General features: G+C 43.4%; 1 protein-coding gene and 1 long non-coding RNA gene across 4 annotated transcripts in view; both read right to left on the bottom strand.

Annotated features, from left to right (window-relative positions):
- The window catches only part of TRIM56 (tripartite motif containing 56), an 8,048-nt gene extending 7,209 nt beyond the window's left edge, over positions 1 to 839 (bottom strand). The window contains exon 1 of one of the 3 annotated variants that reach the window (XM_025864542.2): positions 706 to 839. The gene's annotated coding sequence lies outside the window, so the exon portion shown is untranslated. The remainder of the gene's footprint in view (positions 1 to 705) is intronic. The other 2 variants (XM_025864543.2, XM_073884282.1) reach the window with 2 other exon arrangements.
- Positions 840 to 15,501: 14,662 nt separating this feature from the next.
- On the bottom strand, positions 15,502 to 18,638 carry LOC141371056 (uncharacterized). Its single transcript, XR_012375671.1, has 3 exons — positions 18,540 to 18,638; positions 16,784 to 16,849; positions 15,502 to 15,740 (listed from the first exon to the last, which is right to left on the bottom strand). It is a non-coding gene; the product is annotated as an uncharacterized lncRNA (long non-coding RNA).
- Positions 18,639 to 19,992: the final 1,354 nt, after the last annotated feature.

The following is a 19,992-nucleotide window of genomic DNA, read 5'->3' as shown; positions in this document are numbered from 1 at the left end:
GGGGGGGGGGGGGGGGGGGGGGGGGGGGGCAGGCAGAGAAGGGACGCAGGGGAGGGTCCAGGTGGGCAGGGTCACCTTGACTCCTGGCAGCTGGGGCAGGAAAAGGGGGCCCCAGTTCCTGCAGCCCCCCACACAGGTCTTCTTCTAGACCCTGGGAGCAGCATCAGGGGTGAGCGGGCTCTACTTCCTGCCCTACTTCCTGCCGGCCTACCTCGGTAGGGGTTCTGGAGCAGAAGGAAGGAAGGCTGAGGGGAGGGAGCTGCCCTGCTGTCCTTCCAGCTGCTAGACCTCGGGGTCACCAGGCCCCGTGCCTCATCTCCTAGAGGCCTTTCTGCCTGTCCTGCTGCAAGGGGCCTCGCTTTCCTAGAAGCCTCTGAATTGTGTGCGTCCATCTGTGACTCCCCCCCACCGCCAGATGCCAGCACAGTGGCAAAATCCTCCAGGAAGAGACTGCCGGTGGGAGGGGGGGGTCCCCCCAAACTTCTGGGGACTGGAGGGAGAGGCCACAGAGTGAGGGGGGGTCTTTCCCAGGTCAGGTCAGGCCTCTGGTCCCAGAGTGGGGCGAGGTGGGGTGCTCCCGCCCACCCTCCCCTCTCCTCCCGCCTTCCCGGTCCCTCCCCTCCCCCTCCTTCTTCCTCCCGCTTCCTTCCCCCCACTCCCTCCAGCTCAGCTCCTCCTTCATCTGCCCTCCCCGGCCCTCCTTACCAAGCCTAAGCTGACCTTGGGGTCCAGGACGGGGAGTGGGGGTCCCCCCCCCGAGGCCTGGACACGGCTGAGGCTGGGTGCCTGAGAGAGAAACAAAACTGAAACTAATGGTACTTCAGCAACTTCCGTCCCCAGCCCGGGACACAGACTTGCACGGCCTCAGGCCCCGCCTTCTTCCCTACCCCAGCCTGGACCTCTTCCTTGGGAGGGGGGGCCTCCACCCCTGGCTGCGGGGCCCCTCCTGCAGGCCCCGGGGCTCGGTGGGCCTCCCCGGGTTGGCCTGTCCGGATCTAGCGTCGGATCCGCTCAGCCAGCCAAGTGTGTTTGTCGTGCACACGCAGAGGAACTGCCTGAGGACACTTCCTCTGAGGGGAGAAATTAGAGACCCTCCGTGATTCAGAGCCGAGTCCTGGGGCCGGTGTCCCGGTGAGGCAGCAGAGCTACAAAGCCATTCCTAGGTGGGGCCCTTCACGCCACAGACCTTTGCTGAGCCAGGGGAGAAGCATGGCAACCAGATGAGGAGCTTTGGAACTGGTTTAGGGAAGGCTTCCTGGAGGAGGCATTGCTTGAGATGAGTTTGAAGGGCACACAGGAGTTTGGGAGGAAGAACACAGGGAAGAACATTCTGGGAATCAGGAACAGCAAGTCCGTGGGTATAGAGGAATGAAATACCCCAACCCTTCCCAGTGGCTCCAAGTAATTTGGGATGGTTTATGGGAAGGGGACATGTGTGAGGGGCAGCAGATGATGTTATAGAGGGAGGCAGTGGCCAGATCACAGAGGATCTTATGTTCTCCATGAAGGAGTCTGAGTTTTATCCAAAAAGTCAAAAGACATCAGTGAAAGATATGTCCCCCGATATCTTATGAAAAGTCTGAAGCACAGAAGTGGAAGGAATTGCCACAAACACTAATACACCTACCACTTACGTTCTACAGTTAAGATACAATGGTTGATTTATTAGGTATCTATCCGTGTATGCACCGCTCTGTTCACAGTGACCCCAGGAGAGTTCACTGTGGCAGCAGGGTCCAGGGAGAAAGTGGAGGGGTCTGAGCTGACACATGGCTGCAGCCCAGAGAGGAGGGTGGAGGATGGGATCCTTATTTGGGAGCTGTCATTGAAAGCCATGAAGGCACGGCGCTGGTGACGGGCCCTAGGGAGGGAGGCGAAGGAAGGAGCGCAGGCTTTGCAGGTCTGAAGGTCAGAAGGGAGGGTGAGGCTGGCGACCCCCAGGCTTGTAACCTTTCTATACTCTTCTGTGGTTTTGATGAATCCCTCAACAGTGCCCAAAGTGAGAAGAGCAGAGTTGAGATGGCACTATGGGGGGGGGACCAGACACTTAAGGGCCATGAGGGAGGGACCGGGGCGTGAAGGAGGCTGAGCAGTAGTAGTCAGAGAAGTCGGTGAAGATCCAAGACAGAGAAGATCACAGGAGCCACGCCGGGGAATGTTGCGCTTCCAGAAGGTGGAGGTGGTCCGTGAACGTTGCAGACCAGACAGCCCAGCCAACAAAAGGACGTATTGGTACAGGTGTGTCCACAAATGTACGCACACACCTGCACATGCGTATGGCCTCCGTGTGTGCTTCTTTGTGCACACTCAGGAACCATTTGTCAGATGTCTGCTGTGGCCAGACAGCATGCCATGCGCTATGGAGCATACGGAGATAAGCAGGATATATTGCTCGCCCAAGAGGAGTTTTCAGTCTAATAGGGGAGGTGAGAGTTTTACATGTTGCGATAGGAGACAGCAAGGCAGATGCCAAAATGATCATCACAGTGGCTTCTTTTTATTGGGTATTTACCATGAACTTGGCACAAGGTGTCGAAAACACAACCTGGTTTAATCCTCACGATAACCTGTTAGCACAGGTACGGTTTCGCCTCCACTTTACAGATGAGGAAGCTGAGTTACAGAGAGAAGTCCATCCGCCCAAGGTCATAGCAAGTGCTATGCCAGCACGAGAGAGGGACAGTGTGATTTCTCCCGGAAGGGTGGTGGTGGTGTGGGAAACCGGAGGGCTTCATGGAAGAGGCAGCATTATCATGGCCATCCTACCCTGCCTCGGCAAACACTGAACAGTTGCTTAAAGTGCCTACGGTGTGCAGCCAAGAAGACAGTTTCTTCCCTGGAGAGCAGACTTTTAAGCTAAGGGATAACTCACCTCCAGCCAAGTGATAAGCGTTACCACAGAGACACACGTGGGAGTAGGGTGTGCAGATTCTCCCTGGATGCTGGGGATTCCTCAAGATAACCCCGGGGTGGGCAGGCAGAACAAAATTAAAAATTACCTGCCTCGTTTCCTAGAAGGTCTTAGGGGAACAAGTCATCATTTGTAGGATTTTCATTAAGCAAGTTTGAGCTTTGTTCTGTAGGTGCTTGGAGAGGGTGAACTGAGCAAAGGTTTTTAATCTTATTTATACAAATAATAAAGATCATCTAAAATAAACTTTATTTTTTTTAAAGATCATATTTATTTATTTGAGAGAGAGAGAGACACACAGCGAGAGAGGGAACACAAGCAGGGGGAGTGGGAGAGGGAGAAGCAGGCTTCCCGCGGAGCAGGGGGCCCGATGCGGGGCTCGATCCCAGGACCCTGGGACCATGACCTGAGCCGAAGGCAGACGCTTAACGACTGAGCCACCCAGGCGCCTGTAAAGTAAATTTTAAAACACTCCTAGCATCATTGTAACAAAATAACTTTTTTCCTGTGCTTATTTCCTTTGGTCTCTGCCCCTATGAATATACTTTACCGTAATTGTATTTGTAGTGTGCTTACACTTTTTGTTTACTTACCTAACATAATGTTATGTCAACATATTCTGTTTCTTTTTTTTTAAGATTTACATATTTATTTGGGGGGGGAGGGGCAGAGGACGGACGCAGGGCTCTATCCCAGGACCCTGAGATCATGACCTAAACTGAAACTGAGAGTCGGACACTTAACCTACTGAGCCACCCAGGTGCCCCAACATTTGCTGCGTTTCTGTACATTCTTCATAGTTATTATTGTTAACGCCTGCATAAATTATATGCTGTAATTTACTTAACTATTTAGAAATATGCCGGTAAGCCAGCTTCCCCCTTAGCAGATTCCATGATATAAATAATGATGTAAATATTCCCATCAGGGCTGATTTCATGCTACCAATAATTTAGCAACTGGCTGCAAAATTCCCAAAATTTAACAATGAGCTCTCAGGAGCCAGTCGTCTTTGGAAGCTTTTAGAATCTTCTCTTTGTCCCCCGTGTTCTGAATTTCACAGTGAGTACTGTCGTGCTGAGCATTTATTGGGTTCTTTCAGTCTCAAAGCACGTTTCCCTTCAGGTCTGGGAAATTCTCCTATGTTGGGGAGGATTCTCTCCCCTCTGATTTCTCTAATTTCTCCTCCTTTTTCCCCTCTGGAGCTTCCACCGTTCAGATGCTAGACCTCCCAGATGGGTCATCCAATTTTATCTTTTCTCTCATTTTCCATTTCTGTCTTTTTGACTACTTTCTGGGAGATTTCTTCAACTTAAGCCTTCTAACCACTGTGTTTTTCAAATTTGCTGTCACAGTTTTAATTCATGTGTATCCTATTTTTTTTTTTTGTATCTGATTTTTACTGCATGGATCCAGTATCTTCTCCTACCTTTCTGAGGACATGAATGTGTTGTTGTTGCGTGCGTGTACGTGTGTGTGAGTGTGTGTGTGTGTGTGTGTGTGTGTTTCCTTTGCTCTGGGTGCTTTCTGTTTACCCCCAAGTTACTGTTTCTTCTTTCCTTCCCTCCCCCACCTCTCCCTCCCTCCCTTCCTTCCTTCCTCTTTCTCAGTGACTGTACTATTTATTATTTTATATTTTAAAATTAGCATTCTGAGGTATAATTTACACACAGTAAAAATCACTTATTTAAGTGTATGGTTCAGTGAGTTTTGACAAATGTATATCGTTAATAATTACCAACACAATCATATATAGTACAATATAAAAATAAGGAAATTGACATTGAGACAAAACCGTTAACCAGACTGTAGACCTTATTCATTTTTCACTGTGTATGTATGTGTGTGTGTGTTGTACATAGTTATATGCAGTTTTATTACAAGTGCAGATGCATGTAGCCACCAGCATAATCAACATCCAGAACTGTCCCATCAACACAAAGAAACTCCCTTCCTCCATCCCTAACCCCTGGCAGCTGGTGAGCTGTTCCTCATCTCTATAATTTTGCCATTTCAAGAATGTTACATAAATAAAATCATAAACTATGAAACCTTTGGAGATCCACTCAAGTTTTTATACACACATCAATAGTTCATTCCTTTTATTACTGGGTAATATTCCATTGCTTGGGAGTTCCCTAGTTTGTTTATCCATTCTCTTGTTGGAAGACATTCAGATTTTTCTAGTTTGGGTTATTACAAATATAGCTACTATAACCATTTCTCCCCTGGTTTTTATGTGAACCTAACTGTGTCTCTGGAATAAATACTTAGAAGTATGAATTCTCAGTTGAGTGATAAGCATCCGTTGAATTTTACAAGAAACTGCCCAACTACTTTCCAGTGAATGTACCGTTTTACCTTCCCATCAGGAATGTATGAGAGATTCCATTTCTCCACATCATTACCAGCATTTAGTATTGTCAGATTTCTTTATTTTAGTTCTAATAGGTGTGATATTTCATCATGGTTTTAGTTTGCATTTCCCTAATTGCTAATGATGTTGACCATCTTCTCAAATGCTTATCTAACCATCCATAGATCCTCTTCAGTGAAATATGTGTTCTTTTGCCAGTTTTTTAATTGGGTTTTTTTTTTTTTTTTAAAGAGGGAGAGAGATGGAGGGGAGAAAGGGAGGGGCAGAGGGAGAGGGAGAGAAAGAATCTCAAGCAGGCTCCATGCCCAGCACAGAGCCTGACGTGGGGCTCAGTCTCACAACCCTGAGATCATGACCTGAGCCAAAATCAAGAGTCAGATGCTTAACTGACTCAGTAATTTCTCAGCAGATTTCTCAGCAATCTTTTCCAGTTTTCATTGTACAGGTTTTGCACTTCTTTTGCTAAATTTGCTCTTAAGTATTTTATTCTTTTTGATGCCTTGGTGAGTGGCATTGTTTTTTAAATCTCATTTTTGACTGCTTATTGTTAGTTTATGGAACTATAACTGGTTTTTATATTTTGATCTACGATTGAATGGCCTTGCTAAACTCACTTCTTAGTTCTAATACTTTTTTTTTCTTTTTATAAGTTCCTTAGGATTTTCTCCATACAAGGCCATGCCATTTATGAATAAAGACAGTTTAATTTTTTCCTAGGGTCCATTTCTTTAAAAGTAATCTGTATGCTTTCAATTTTTTTCTTTCCTTTTTGTACTGGCTAGAATCTACAGAAAATGTTGAGTAAGAGTGGTAAGAGCAGACATTCTTGTCTTTGTTCTTGTTCTTGGTCATAGGAGAAAAGTAGTCAGTCTTTCATCATTAGGTATGATGTTAGCTGTATGTTTTTAGCAGATGTTTTTTATTGGACTGAGGAAATCCCCTCTATTCCTGCTTTGTTGAGAGTTTTTTAAAATCATAATGAGAACTGAATTTTTCAAATTCTTTTTCTGCATCAGTTGAGATAATCATGCATTTTTCCTTTGTTCTATTAATGTGATACATTACTTTATTTTTAGAGTTAAAGCAATGTTGTGTTCCTAGAATAAACTCCATTTAGTCATAGTGTATAATCATGTTTATATGTTGCTGGATACAATTTGAAAATATTTCGTTAAAAATTTTTGTGTCTGGGGGCTGCTCTTCCGACTGGCTGGATCAGTCGGAAGAGCATGCAGCTCTTGATCTTGGGTCATGAGTTTGAGTCCCACATCGGGTGCAGAGATTACTAAAAATAAATAAAAACTAAAAAAAAAATTTGTGTCTATGTTCATGGGTCATATTGGTTTATTATTTTATTTTCTTGTCATGTCTTTGTCTGGCTTTGATATCAGGGTAATATGAACCTTATTAAGACAGGTTGGGAAATGTTCCTTTCTCCTCTGTTTCCTGAAAGGGTTTATATAGAGTTGGTATTATTTCTTCCCTAAAAGTCTGATAGAAGGGCGCCTGGGTGGCTCAGTCGTTAAGCGTCTGCCTTCAGCTCAGGTCATGATCTCAGGGTCCTGGGATCAAGCCCCGCATCGGGGTCTCTGCTCTGCCAGGAGTCTGCTTCTCCTTCTCCCTCTGCCCCTCCCTCCACTTGTGCTCTCCCTCTCTCTCTCTCAAATAAATAAAATCTCTTTTTTTATGATTTTATTTATTTGACAGAGACACAGCGAGAGAGGGAATACAAGCAGGGGGAGTGGGAGAGGGAGAAGCAGGCTTCCCGCTGAGCAGGGAACCCAATGTGGGGCTCCATCCCAGGACCCCGGGATCGCTACCTGAGCCGCAGGCAGACGCTTAATTTGTGTTTGTCTTTTCATTCAATCCCAGATATTTTCTAATTTCCCTTGTGATATCTTCTTTGACCCGCAGATTATTTAGAAGTGCATTGTTTAATTTCCAAATATTTGGGAATTCCCAGATTTCTTCCTTTTATAGATTACTAATTTAGTCCTGTTGTTGGAGAAAATACTTTGTATGATTTTAATCCCTTGACATTTACTCAGACTTGATTTATGGCCTAGCATGTGGTTTATCTCGGACCATGTTTCCTGTGTGCTTGAAAAGAATGGACACTCTGCTGTGGCTGGGTGGAGTGTTGTGTATATTTATTTGTTAGATCAAATTGGTTGGTAGTGTTGTTCAAGTCTTCTTCTTTTTTTTTCTTTAAGTTTTTTTTTTTAATTCATTTGTCAGAGAGAGAGAGCACAAGCAGGGGGAACACAGGCAGAGGGAGAAGCAGACTCCCCGCTGAGCAGGGAGCCCGATGCGGGACTCGATCCCAGGACCCTGGGATCATGACCTGAGCCGAAGGCAGACACTTAACGACGGAGCCACCCAGGCACCCTACGTTTACAATTTTTATATCTTTTTCATATCGTTATGAAGTGTTCTTCTTTGTCTTTATTTTTGCTTTAATTAAAAAAATTTTAATAAGAAATTGATTTAAACAACAATATACTTGACTTAAAGAGAAAATTACCTGGGATCCTCTAAAAGTAATTTATCACTGTGATACACACACACACACACACACACACACACACACACACACTGGAATATTACTCGGCTATAAAACAAGAATGGGATCTTGCCATTTGCAACAACATGAAGGGACCTAGAGGGTATAATTCTAAGCGAAATAAGTCAGTCAGAGAAAGACAAATACCATATGATTTCACTCACATGTGGAATTTAAGAAACAAAACCAATGAACAAAGGAAGAAAGAGACAAACAAACAAACAGACAAAAATCCCAGACTCTTAAATATAGAGAACAAACTGGTGGTTACCAGAAGGGAGGTAGGTCGGGCCATGGGTGAGATAAATGAAGGGGATTAAGAGTACACTTATCCTGATGAGCACTAAGTAATGTATAGAATTGTTGAATCACTATATTGTACACCTGAAACTAGTATAACCCTGTATGTCAATTATACCGGAATTTTAAAAAAGATTTTATTTATTTATTTGAGAGAGAGAGAGAGAGCATGAGCAGGGGGAGGGCAGAAGGAGAGAGAGAAGCAGATTCCACACAGAGCGTGGAGCCCAGCATGGGGCTCAATCCCAGAACTCCAAGATCATGACTTGAGCCAAAGTCAGAGCCTTAACCAACTGAGCCACCCAGGCGTCCCAGTTATACTGAAATTTTAAAAATAAATAAATATATATTTTTTCTTACTGAAAAATATTTATAAATAAAAGGAATTTATCACTACTTTTTTAAAGATTTTATTTGAGAGAGAGAATGAGAGAGAGAGAGAGCACATGAGATGGGGGAGGGTCAGAGGGAGAAGCAGACTCCCCGCCGAGCAGGGAGCCCGACACGGGGCTCGATTCCCGGACTCCAGGATCATGACCTGAGCCGAAGTCAGTCACTTAACCAACCGAGCCACCCAGGCGCCCATAATTTATCACTACTTAAAGACATTGCCATACATATAATACACCTACATAGAAAAAAAGTTATACATTTGTCTTTGATTTTACAATGACAAATGAAAACCACTGAACTTCTCCTAATAAGATATGCAGGTATTTTTTTTTTAAGATTTTATTTGTAAGTAATCTCTACACTCAGTGTGGGGCTCTAACTCATAACCCTGAGATCAAGAGTCACATGCTCCACCAACTGAACCAGCCAGATGCCCCCAAGATATGCAGGAATATTTTTGTTATTGTTTTTGTTAAATCAGAGAGCACTAATAACTTATTGGAATATAAAATTAGAGCTAAATGAACATGTTTCTAATGGAGAAAGGGGGTATTTTTATAGAAACAATACTTTTCCCTAATTCATCTCCATCTGATGTTGATGAAAATCCATCATTGGCCATTTAGTTAAAAACAACAACAGGGGCGCCTGGGTCGGTTAAGCGTCTGCCTTCGGCTCAGGTCATGATACCAGGGTCCTGGGATTGAGCCCCACAGCAGGCTCCCTGCTTGGCGGGGAGCCTGCTTCTCCCTCTCCCTCTGCCTGCAGCTCCCCCTGCTTGTGTGCTCTCTCTCTCTCTCTCTCTCTCTCTGTCAAATAAATAAATAAATAAATCTTTAAACAACAACAACAACAACCAAGCAAGATGCTCGTGTATATGCCCCAATCACTTCATACACAATAAAGGAATGGAGGAGAGCAAATGAAAGAGCAAATGAAAGAACAGGAAAACTATTCAAGATGTAGTGGAGCCAAATTGCAAATTTCCAGTTGAGAACATGTCTTGGCCTGTGGGAACAGAATTCTGGACTAAAGTAGCAGTTAGTAGATACTTCCTGGCCACTGTGGGAACACGCCAGTTGTACCTTTGCCCTCTATTTCCAACTACGCAGGTGTATCTATTTCCTTGATTGGCTGCCCATCAGATCATAATCTGATCTGCCTCATTGACAAACCTCGTCATTCACAATAGGTTTTCATTAGTTTACCAAGTGGCATATGCCTCTTAATCTTCAACTGAACCACAGAACCATCCTGCCCTTTGCCTTCACATTAACAACATCACTGTTCTCGGTCTGGACTCCTTTCTTGGGTTTTTCATCAGAGCTAGGACCAGACACTTCAAAGATCTCCACCAAATGGGCACCCAAGCCGTGCCAGCACTGACCGAGGAAAGTCATTTTCATTTTTGAAGGATATTTTGTTTCCGCTTCTCTGTCTCTTCTCCTTCCAGGTTCCTTATTACACGTATGTTCGTACCCTTACCGTTGTCCCTCAGTCTCTGAGGCTCTGTACATTTTTCTTCCATCTTTTCCCTCTCTCTACTTTGGATTAGATCATTTTAATCCATCTATCTTCAAACTGACAGATTCTTGCTTCTGCCATCTCAAACTGGCTGTTGAGCCCTTCTAATAAAATTTTTATTCCAGTTAGTTTACTTTTCAATGGTAAAATTTCCTTCTTCTTCTTCTTCATAGTTTGTTTTCCTGCTGAGATTTTCTATTTTTTTAGTAACTCTCACCAGTGCAATCCCTTGAATTCTTTGCAAATATTCTTAATAGCTGCTTTGAAATATCTGATAAATGCCGCATCTGGGCCCATGAAGAATCAGTTTCTGTTGACTACTCTTTTCTCCTGAGTACGGGTCACACTTTCTATCCCTTTGTGCGTGTTGGAGCATTCGATGCTGAGGATTGTTGCTGGTGCAGCTGTTCCTTAGCATCTTTTTTTTTTTTTTAAGATTTTATTTATTTGAGAGAGAGAGAGAGAGCATACGCACATGAGAGGGGGGAGGGTCAGAGGGAGAAGCAGACTCCCTGCTGGGCAGGGAGCCTGATGCGGGACTTGATCCCTGGACTCCAGTATCATGACCTGAGCAGAAGGCAGTTGCTTAACTGTCTAGCCACCCAGGCGCCCCATGTTCCTTAGCATCTTAGCTAGACTTAAACTGTACTTCGTGTCTCCAGATGTGTGTGGTCACTGGTGTCTCTCCTTAGTTCTTCTGTTCTTATTTACTCTAGTCTAACTTTGGGATCTCCTGGTATCTGCATAGCTTAGTTATCGGTCAGTCAGTGATTTGGGCAGAGGTTGTGCTCATGTGGCTGGACCCCGTAAGGCTTCTACTTTTTGCCACATCACCGGAGTGTTGATTGTACTCACGTCTCCCTCCACTTTTTTCTTTTTTTAAGATTTTATTTATTTATTTGACAGAGACACAGCGAGAGAGGGAACACAAGCAGGGGGAGTGGGAGAGGGAGAAGCAGGCCTCCAGCTGAGCAAGGAGCCCGGTGCCCGATGCAGGGCTCGATCCCAGGACCCTGGGATCACGCCCAACGACTGAGCCACCCAGATGCCCCTCACTCCATTTTTTATATTCTGCTGGGCTGCCTCAGTTTCCTGGAGGAAACCAGCATGCTGGCATCACGGGATTCTTAGCAATCTTTATATCCAGTCAAGTATCATTAAAGGACCACCTGGGTGGCTCAGTCAGTTAAGCATCTGCCTTTGGCTCAGGTCATGATCCTCGTCCTCTGATGGAGCCCCGTGTTGGGCTCCCTGGTCTGCGGGGACCCTGCTTCTCCCTCTCCCTCTGCCCCTCCTCCCTGCTCGTGCGCTCTCTCAAATAAATAAATAAAATCTTAAAAAAAAAAGAACCATTACATTCTAAAGGTAGCTATGCTGCAAAATAGCTTAAAATGAAATTATTGTCTAACACTCACCGAAAAGCAAAATTACAGTGCTAGACCCTGCTTGTGGCCCTGGCTTTGGTGCTCCTGCCATCCAGCAGAGCTGACAATGTGGGTTTGATGTCTGCTTTAGGTCTGTGTGTATCCTAACCCCTTCAGGCTGGAGGTGTTCACTTCCAACGAGAAAGAAATCGTCCCTACCTCCGGCTGTCTAGGTGAGACTGGTAACAGTGTCCAACTTCCGGCCCACCTTCTGGATAATAGAGCTGGCAAACTCAGTCCTGATATTTTTGTTGGCACAAAGCTGGAATTCGGTCCGTCTCAAAAGGAACCAAAGTTGCTCTGAGTCACTCAAAAATCCATCCCGTCCCCAGCCGGCCAGCCCTCATGGATGGCCCGGTGCCAAAGGCCCCATAAATCAGATGCTCAGGGACAGAAAAACCTGCAGTGCGGCCCAGGGTTGACATTAGCTTCTTTTTAGCTTCTACACTCCCCAACTTCCCTGACATTTTGTTTATTTTGCTTATTTTTTTTTTTAAGGGCCCAGCCTCACAGTGGTAAAGAAGGTCACTTCTTGATAGTCAGAACCTTAAAAGTGTCAGGAATATGCCTGAGGTGAGATTTCACGTGACTTACAGGTTCCGCAGGTGAAATTTCACGAAGGGAGTTTCTTGGCCTTGGTCCTACACTCAGGATAGAAGAACAATAATAGAGGCTTTTAAAAGTCCAAGCCCTAACTCCTTCAGGAACTTTCCACATAGAAGATCATTTTTTTCGTCTTCATTTGGAAAATGTCGTATGCTTGAAGAGGTTTACAAGTGTTGATTTGCCCCTCTTGTGGCCAATAATCTGGCCAACGTTAAATGAGGCCTCTCGGACATTTGAAACCGTTGATCACTCACTTCTTTCTCAAAACCTGCTCCTTTATCGGCGGCCTGGCCTCCTCCTTCTCTGGCCACTCTGGTCTGTTCCAGAGCTTCTCTTCCTCTGCCCGCTCCCGGGTCAGCGGCGCCCCTGCACACCCCAGACCCCCCAGCCCCGTCCGCTCTGAGCTGTCTTTGCCACCCAGGCCCACCAGAGGGAGCTCTGTCCCCGCTGAAGCTGACTCTCTAGTCTGGGTCGTGGTCCACCACCAAGCCGCCCACACAAACCACAGATCCTTGTTCCTGGACTTTGGGGGATGCCTGTCAGCCTGCGGGGCTGCTCCTGCCGATCCTAAGAGAGGCCCCATGCCCTTTGTTCTGATACACCCGCCCCCTTCCCACTTCCTTCTTGTACTAGGAAATCTCTCCCTAAGATTCCCCTCCACAGGGCTTCAGGTGCATAATCTAAGAGAGCACCAAAGAACACAGTAATCAACATAAATAATTTTAAATGCAATATTTTAAAATCAAAACCCATGCAAAAAAATCCATAATGAGCAAAATATCAAAATTTTAAGTAAGGATGGAATCAGTATTTACTGCTTTTTTCCTTTGGCCTCTGGCTTCCATATGGCTCAGCCCTGCACTGCTGGGGTTCACCCCCTACCACCTACTCAAGGATTTCTCTTCTGTATTTGTCTCTGTCCTGCAATGTCACCTATTCCTCTCTCCCCCTGGATCCTTCTTTAGCATATTTCTTGTCTTAAAACAAAAGAAAAACAGTCCCCAGCTTGACCTCACATGCCCCAACTATCATTGTCTCCTCTGTTTTCCTCTTTCTCTTGAACTGACTACAATTAGGCTTTTGTTCCCAACACCCCATTGGAAGCTGTCTGGCCAAGGTCACCAACAACATGCACCTTATTGGTGTTCCTCTCACTTGGCTGAGGGTTTGGCAGAGGAGATCACCCCCTCCCTGAAACTCTTTCCTCTTGGCAGCTTGGTCTCCTAGCCCTCCTGGTTCCCTTCCTGCCTCCCTGCCGGCATCTCCTCTGGGTTCTCCTATCTTTCTGGATCCTAAACATCAGAGGTATTGAGACTGCTTCTCTGTCCACACTCCTTCCTGAGATGATCTCACCCAGTGCCATGGCTCCCACGGATGTTATATCCTTGACAGGATGGCAATTTCCAAACCTTAGCCCCAGGCCAGACTTTTCCCCTCACTTCCAGACTCGTGCCTGACTGCCCCACTGGACATTTCCACCTGTAAGTCAGGCAGACTTCTGTTCCTGACATGCTCCCCCCATCCCAGTCTGCCACCCCCATCTCCATCTCTGTAACAGAACTCCATCTTCCAGTTGCTGAGGCCAAGCGCCTTGCCATCATCCTCGATTTAAATTGAGATACATTTGACATATTGTATTGTATTAGTTTTAGGTGTTGTTAAAAAACAAAATTCAAGAGCACCTGGGTGGCTCAGTTGGTTAAGTGTCCAACTCGATTTCAGCTCAGGTCACGATCTCAGGGTTGTGAGATGGAGACCCGTGTCAGACTCCAAGCCCAAAATTAAGATTCTCTCTTTCCTTCTCCCTCTACACCCCCCCCAAAAGAATTCAACTGAGTAGATTTCAAAGATCTTATTGACTTTGTTCAACAATTTATGAATTGGGTAGCATCTAGTCTAGTGGTTGGAAAGGACCTCTTAGGAATTATACAAAATGAAGGATTTTTATAGCCAGAAGAAAGGATTTTTATAGCGAGAACAAGGAGGTTATATTACGGCAAAAATGCAGGTTGACTATTGCAACTACTTTCCTTTAGGGGATGGCAGGGTCTATCAGGCAGATGACCTAACTTGTCCTGATCAGGTGATTCCTGATTGACTGGTTTAAGATCCCATTTCTGGGAAAGCCAAAACCCTTATTAAGTCTTGGTTTGGTGTTATAGGGCTTAGACTCCATTTTGGGCCTGGGTCTTATTTCTGAATGTGTACAGCATAATGATTTGATACATGTACATATTATGAAATTATTACCACAATAAGTTTAGTTAATGTCCATCACTTCACATAGCTACATTTTTTTCTTGTGTTGAGAACTTTCCAGATTTACTCTCTTAACCACTTTATGATACAGTATTGTTAACTAAAGGCACCATCTTGATTCTAATTTTTCTGTTGCATTGTACATCCAGTCCATTAGCTAACTTAGTCACTGTTACCGTCAAAGGGTACCCCGAATCCAAACTCTTCTCCCTACTTCTTGCCTGAACTACTACAATAACCTCCTCACTGGCCTCCTGTTTTCATTCTTGCCTCCCTTTGATATTTGCAAAGATGTGTTTTATGGGCATAGGTTTTTTTTATAGATGCCTCATGTGTGTTTGAGAAAAATGTATGTATGTTCTCTAAACGTCTGAGACCAGAATTTTATTTTCTGTCCATTACAACAAGCTTATAACTGTCCAGCTCTTCTATATTCTTCATGTAATATTTTTTTCTGTCTGAGGTATTGCTCACCAACATAGGCTCTTGTAAATATCTCACTAAGGCTATGAAATTGTTCATTCCTTTTCATAATTCTGCTGCTTTGTGATTTATACATTTTAAGCTATAATAAATCTATACTCATTTCGAATTGTTATGTATCTCCAGGTAATTGACCATTTTTACCATTATGCTAATATCACATGCTAACATCAACCAAGCCTTTATATTATAATGCTTTCTGCCTTAAAGTCTTCTTGGCCTTCGAGATCTCAATTCCCCTTTCATATGTTTCTCCTAAGGAAATACCTATCTTCAGCCTAGTCCTGAAATGCAATATTTGAATAAACCATTGCTAAACATGAGCTAGTGTCAATTTGTTACATATACTAATGTATTTGAGAGTATCTCTACTCTCAATGCCCAAGAAACAGAAACTACCCATCCTTTGAGAGCACACATGGGGCATTCACGGATATTGACCGTGCACTAAGTTACCAAGGAAGCTTAGAGGATTCCAACGGCTCTGCATGATGGAGACTGTGGTTTCTGACTATGGGTGAAAAACTTTAAAATAAGAGCAAAAGGCTAACTAACAAACAAATCTTATTTGTCTGGGATCGAGTTTGATAAATACTGCATAGGTCTCAGGCCAGTGCAGAGTAAAGGAAAGAAAGAAAAGATGAAAGGGTTTAATGTTTAGTTAAAGTAGCAAGTCTTGACCTGGCATCTTTGATGGATGGATGTCAGCTCCTTCCCTTCTAGTCATCGGAGGCAGAGACTCTCCAGCGTCTGCACAGGACCAGGTGTCAGGAGGAGCCTTCTTCGGCTGTGAGATGGGTACCCAAGGCTTGGGTCCCTGAAGCCTGGCTGCCATCGGGGCAGTGAGGAGGACCTGGTCTAGTCCCTTCCAAGGAGATTCGTGGACAGCCTTTGTTTTAACTGATCCCAAATCGGAAGGGTGGGAGAAAATTGGAAACGTTAGTTTGGAGAGTCATAGCCAGATGTTTGAGAACTAGAAGAATTCAGAATCCAGTCCAGTTAACAGGTGTACTACAAAACCTCAAAGACAATTAACAAGATTAAAATCTAAACTCTACAAAGGTGCAAGCATAATTTCTCTTTCTATAATTAGCCCCCTTCTTTCTTTTTTAACCACAGATAATCACAGCAAAGCTAGTTTGTTTGCATTAAACTTGGCCTGATTGTTTATTTACGTAAGTGCAGCAAGGATAGTGATTGATCATATAAACTCTTTTTTTAAGACTGCTTAGCTGGAAATTTTCATAAGTAATTTCAGATCGAACTCTTAAAAGCCGGAGGCCAGGAAGCTAAGCCAAGGACTCACTATGAGATTTTTACCTGAAATACTATAGTTTGGGTTGAGGTCCCTTCAGATATCCTGAGCCATTCGTGGGCCTGCCAGGGAGTGACTTTCCTTACTCACCTGGTAAGGCCGCTGGGAACCCTATAAGCAAGGCACTAGGCTGACTTTCCAAGGAGTTCCTGATAGCTGTCTGGACTTATATGAGTCTATACACATCTCTCTCCAATAATGCATTCCAGTCAAAGCCATAGAGCCAATGTTTCCACTTGTGTCCTGTTTCAAGGCGAACAAGTTCTTATTGAACTTATGTGAATAACTAATTATATTGCCGTGAAAAGAATACTCAAGAGTTTCTGAATTCTGGAGGAATCGGGCAGGGAGAGAAGGTAAATGTTTCATCTCTGTTATAAAGGAATGTTTTACCAAATTGCTGTAGGTCATAGATAGCTTAAGAAAAGGTTTCTTAAATCTTGGAAAACACAACATCCAAAAACACAATTTTCAAATAAAAAATCATAAAGAATTACAGTCATCCTCCTTAGTTCATTCAGTTCTATGTGATTAATAGTCTGCTTGAATCCAATTTTTTCCAGTAGTTGTGGAAATTCTTATCCAGTTCAGTTTTATGACCTTAAAGTTGTCATAAACTTTTACTTACCAAAGTCGTATTTATGAATCTCCTTGAAGATGACATACTTCGGGAGGAACATTATTGCAAAAGCACCTGAGTAAAACAATAACTATCTGTGAATGACAAAAGACAAAAAATGCCTACTACTAAAGATCTGATGAGAGTTCATTATAGTGGAATTGACAAGGAAATTTGGTCATTTTTGTGTTACACAACATTTAAAAATGAACTGGAATTATGATGATAACATTATACCAGGAGATATCAGACTTTAGGAATTTCATATAATTTCTGGAACACTTATAACATATTCCTGTACAAATTCAACATAAGGAAGGCTTAGTATTACTTCTTATTTGACGACACTTCCCATGTAAATTTAACTTTACACATACATCTTATTAGTTTAACATTTCTTTCTATAAGGAGAGAAAACAGATCTTTTGAGATGTTCCAGGACCCCTCCCAAAAATCTCAGAGTTAATTTGGGGTCAAAAATACTTCACTTAGAATTTGATTTGGAGAAGTTTATCAAAAATACCGAAAGGTTTAAAAACACTTAGTCAAAAAGGATCATGGGTCACTGTGAACCAATACTTATCTATTTAACCAATGTGACAATTAAAGACTTTACAATCAAATACAGAGAGTTAAATAGTTGGGGTGGGTTTTTTTTTAATTTTTTTTAAGATTTTATTTATTCATTTGACAGAGAGAGACAGCAAGGAGAGGGAACACAAGCAGGGGGAGTGGGAGAGGGAGAAGCAGGCTTCCCGCTGAGCAGGGAGCCCGATGCGGGACTCGATCCCAGGACCCTGGGATCATGACCTGAGCCAAAGGCAGACGCTCAACGACTGACCCACACAGGCGCCCTAAATAGTTGTTTTGTTTTTTTTTTTTAAACCTTAGCTCTTTTAATAGAGACGACTCCGTTTTCTTAAGTAATCACAGATGTGATGAGAAAGGTAACATGAAACACAGTAAATTGCTTTGGTAAGACACAAAAGTTTTGTTTTCTGTGCAGATTGCTTAAAAAGTAAAGAAACTTCACAATCTGTTGCCAAAAGCAAACTGAAAGTCCAAGAAAAGTTTGTTTTTTCAACAGTAAGAAATCAATTCTAATTTTGCGCTAGTGTACTTTTGATATTAAAACTCATTTTTTATTTAAATAAATTTATTCCAATCTTAACCATCTTGACCGCACATAAAATTCCTTCTCCAAGATTTGTTTTCCAGAAACCTTCTATAATTTTTTTTTCTTTTAAAGATTTTATTTACTTATTTATTTGACAGAGGGAGAGAAGCGAGAGAGGGAACACGAGCAGGGGGAGCGGGAGAAGCAGGCTTCTGGTCGAGCGGGGAGCCCGATGCGGGGCTCGATCCCAGGACCCTGGGACCATGACCTGAGCCGAAGGCAGATGCTTCACGACTGAGCCCCCCAGGCGCCCCTATAATTTTCTTTTTCACATTCAGATTCCGTCCTGTTTTTCCTCTTTCCCATTCTGAAACAACCAGCCTCACTTTAGGACAAAATTACTTCCTTTTCCCTCAACAAAAATGCATCTCCTTTCCTCATACCTTCTCTTACTGAAAACACACATCCTACTTGCCCTGCATACGGACTTATTATTTCTAGTAGCTATAATTACTTATATGAGAATTCTTAACACTTTAAAAAAACCTTAATTTTGAGTGAAAATTAAGAAGTAAACAACTATGGACTGGCTTTTATGATGTGAGAAACTAAGGCAGAAGAAAAAAATTAAATTTTCTTACTACTTACAGCCCCTGGACAAGTCCTTGAAACAGGCAGAGTGACATTCCTCTAGGGACCCAGCTGCCTCGATGTTAATACTTTGCTAAGGGCAAAGGCAAACTTAGCTCAACACCCCCAGGATCCTGTAAGTCTTCTTCTCTAACACATAAAAATTCCTTTTGCGGGGGTGGGGGGTGGGGGGTGGGGTGGGGCTGGGTCATTCAGCCAGTTAAGCATCCAACTCTTGGTTTTGGCTCAGGTCATGATCTCAAGGTCCTCGGATCCAGCCCTGAGTTAGGCTCCGTGCTCAGCATGGAGTCTGCTTGCCCATCTCCCTTTGCTCCTCCCCCACTTGCTCTCTTTCTCTCTCTCTCAAATAAATAAATAAAATCTTTAAAAAAAAATTCCTAAAAATAAATAAACAAACAAATAAACAAATAAATAAATAAATAAAAATTTAAAAAAATCCTTTGGAAACTTCCTTTATCTCTACCCCACAGGATACATGGCCCACTGATAAACATCTGAAGGGTCTCGTGACACTTTTTACTGAACAGTAATAAATGACCTTTTCCCAACAATAGCTAGCCCCCTCAAGATCCTGGAAACCTTGCTTCCAAAATTCCTCAGAGACTTACACTATCCCTAATGCCCTCCCAACTTGAAAGTATATAATCAATCACCTGTCCCACCGCAGAGCAGCTCTTTCTGCCCACGGGTCCCGTCCCCCTACGTCAATAAAACCACCTTTTTGCACTGAAGACGTCCCAAGAATTCTTTCTTGGCTGTCGGCTCCAAACCCCACCATTTTCTACATCATCTTACACTAGCATTCTGTGGATTGGTAGACTTATAAATACTTTTTATAATTTCTAAAAGTGCATGCTTTCTCAGAGTAAAAATTTCCAGTCTGTCAGGAAACATGTGTGCTAATAAACACAAATAACCTTTAGTTCCTCTGTAAAAGGAATCCCAAAGCGGATAAATGTGTGTTCAGTAATTAATGTTTCAGTATTTTATCTTATTCAGTAATGATCTAGATATTTAATGACTACCCATCGTTTAGTTTAACTTAGCAAAACTTTAAAGTTTCAGGTTACCAAAAAGATTTGGGGACGCTATTTAAAAAGTTCACTTGAAATCTTTTATCCTTTAATTCACTTGTTCTCAGTAATTACATTTAGATTACCCACAAAAAGTTCACAAGGCATAAGACAAAGTCCGCCATCATCCCAAGCTATTTTTCTTCCTGACAAAATTTTTTTTAAAGATTTTATTTATTTATTTGACAGAGAGAGACAACACAAGCAGAGGGAGTGGGAGAGGGAGAACCAGGCTTCCCGCGGCGCAGGGAGCCCGACGTGGGACTCGATCCTAGGACCCTGGGACCATGACCTGAGCCTAAGGCAGTTGCCTAACGACTGAGCCACCCAGGTGCCCCTCTTCCTGACAAATTTTGTGACAGAGATAACGTGAACTT

Source organism: Callorhinus ursinus, unplaced genomic scaffold, assembly GCF_003265705.2.
Source record: "Callorhinus ursinus isolate GAN/ISIS: 27379988/994484 unplaced genomic scaffold, GSC_fseal_2.0 scaffold55, whole genome shotgun sequence".
In the NCBI taxonomy this organism is placed as follows: Eukaryota; Metazoa; Chordata; class Mammalia; order Carnivora; family Otariidae; genus Callorhinus; species Callorhinus ursinus.
This window is presented reverse-complemented; position numbering and strand designations above follow the sequence as displayed.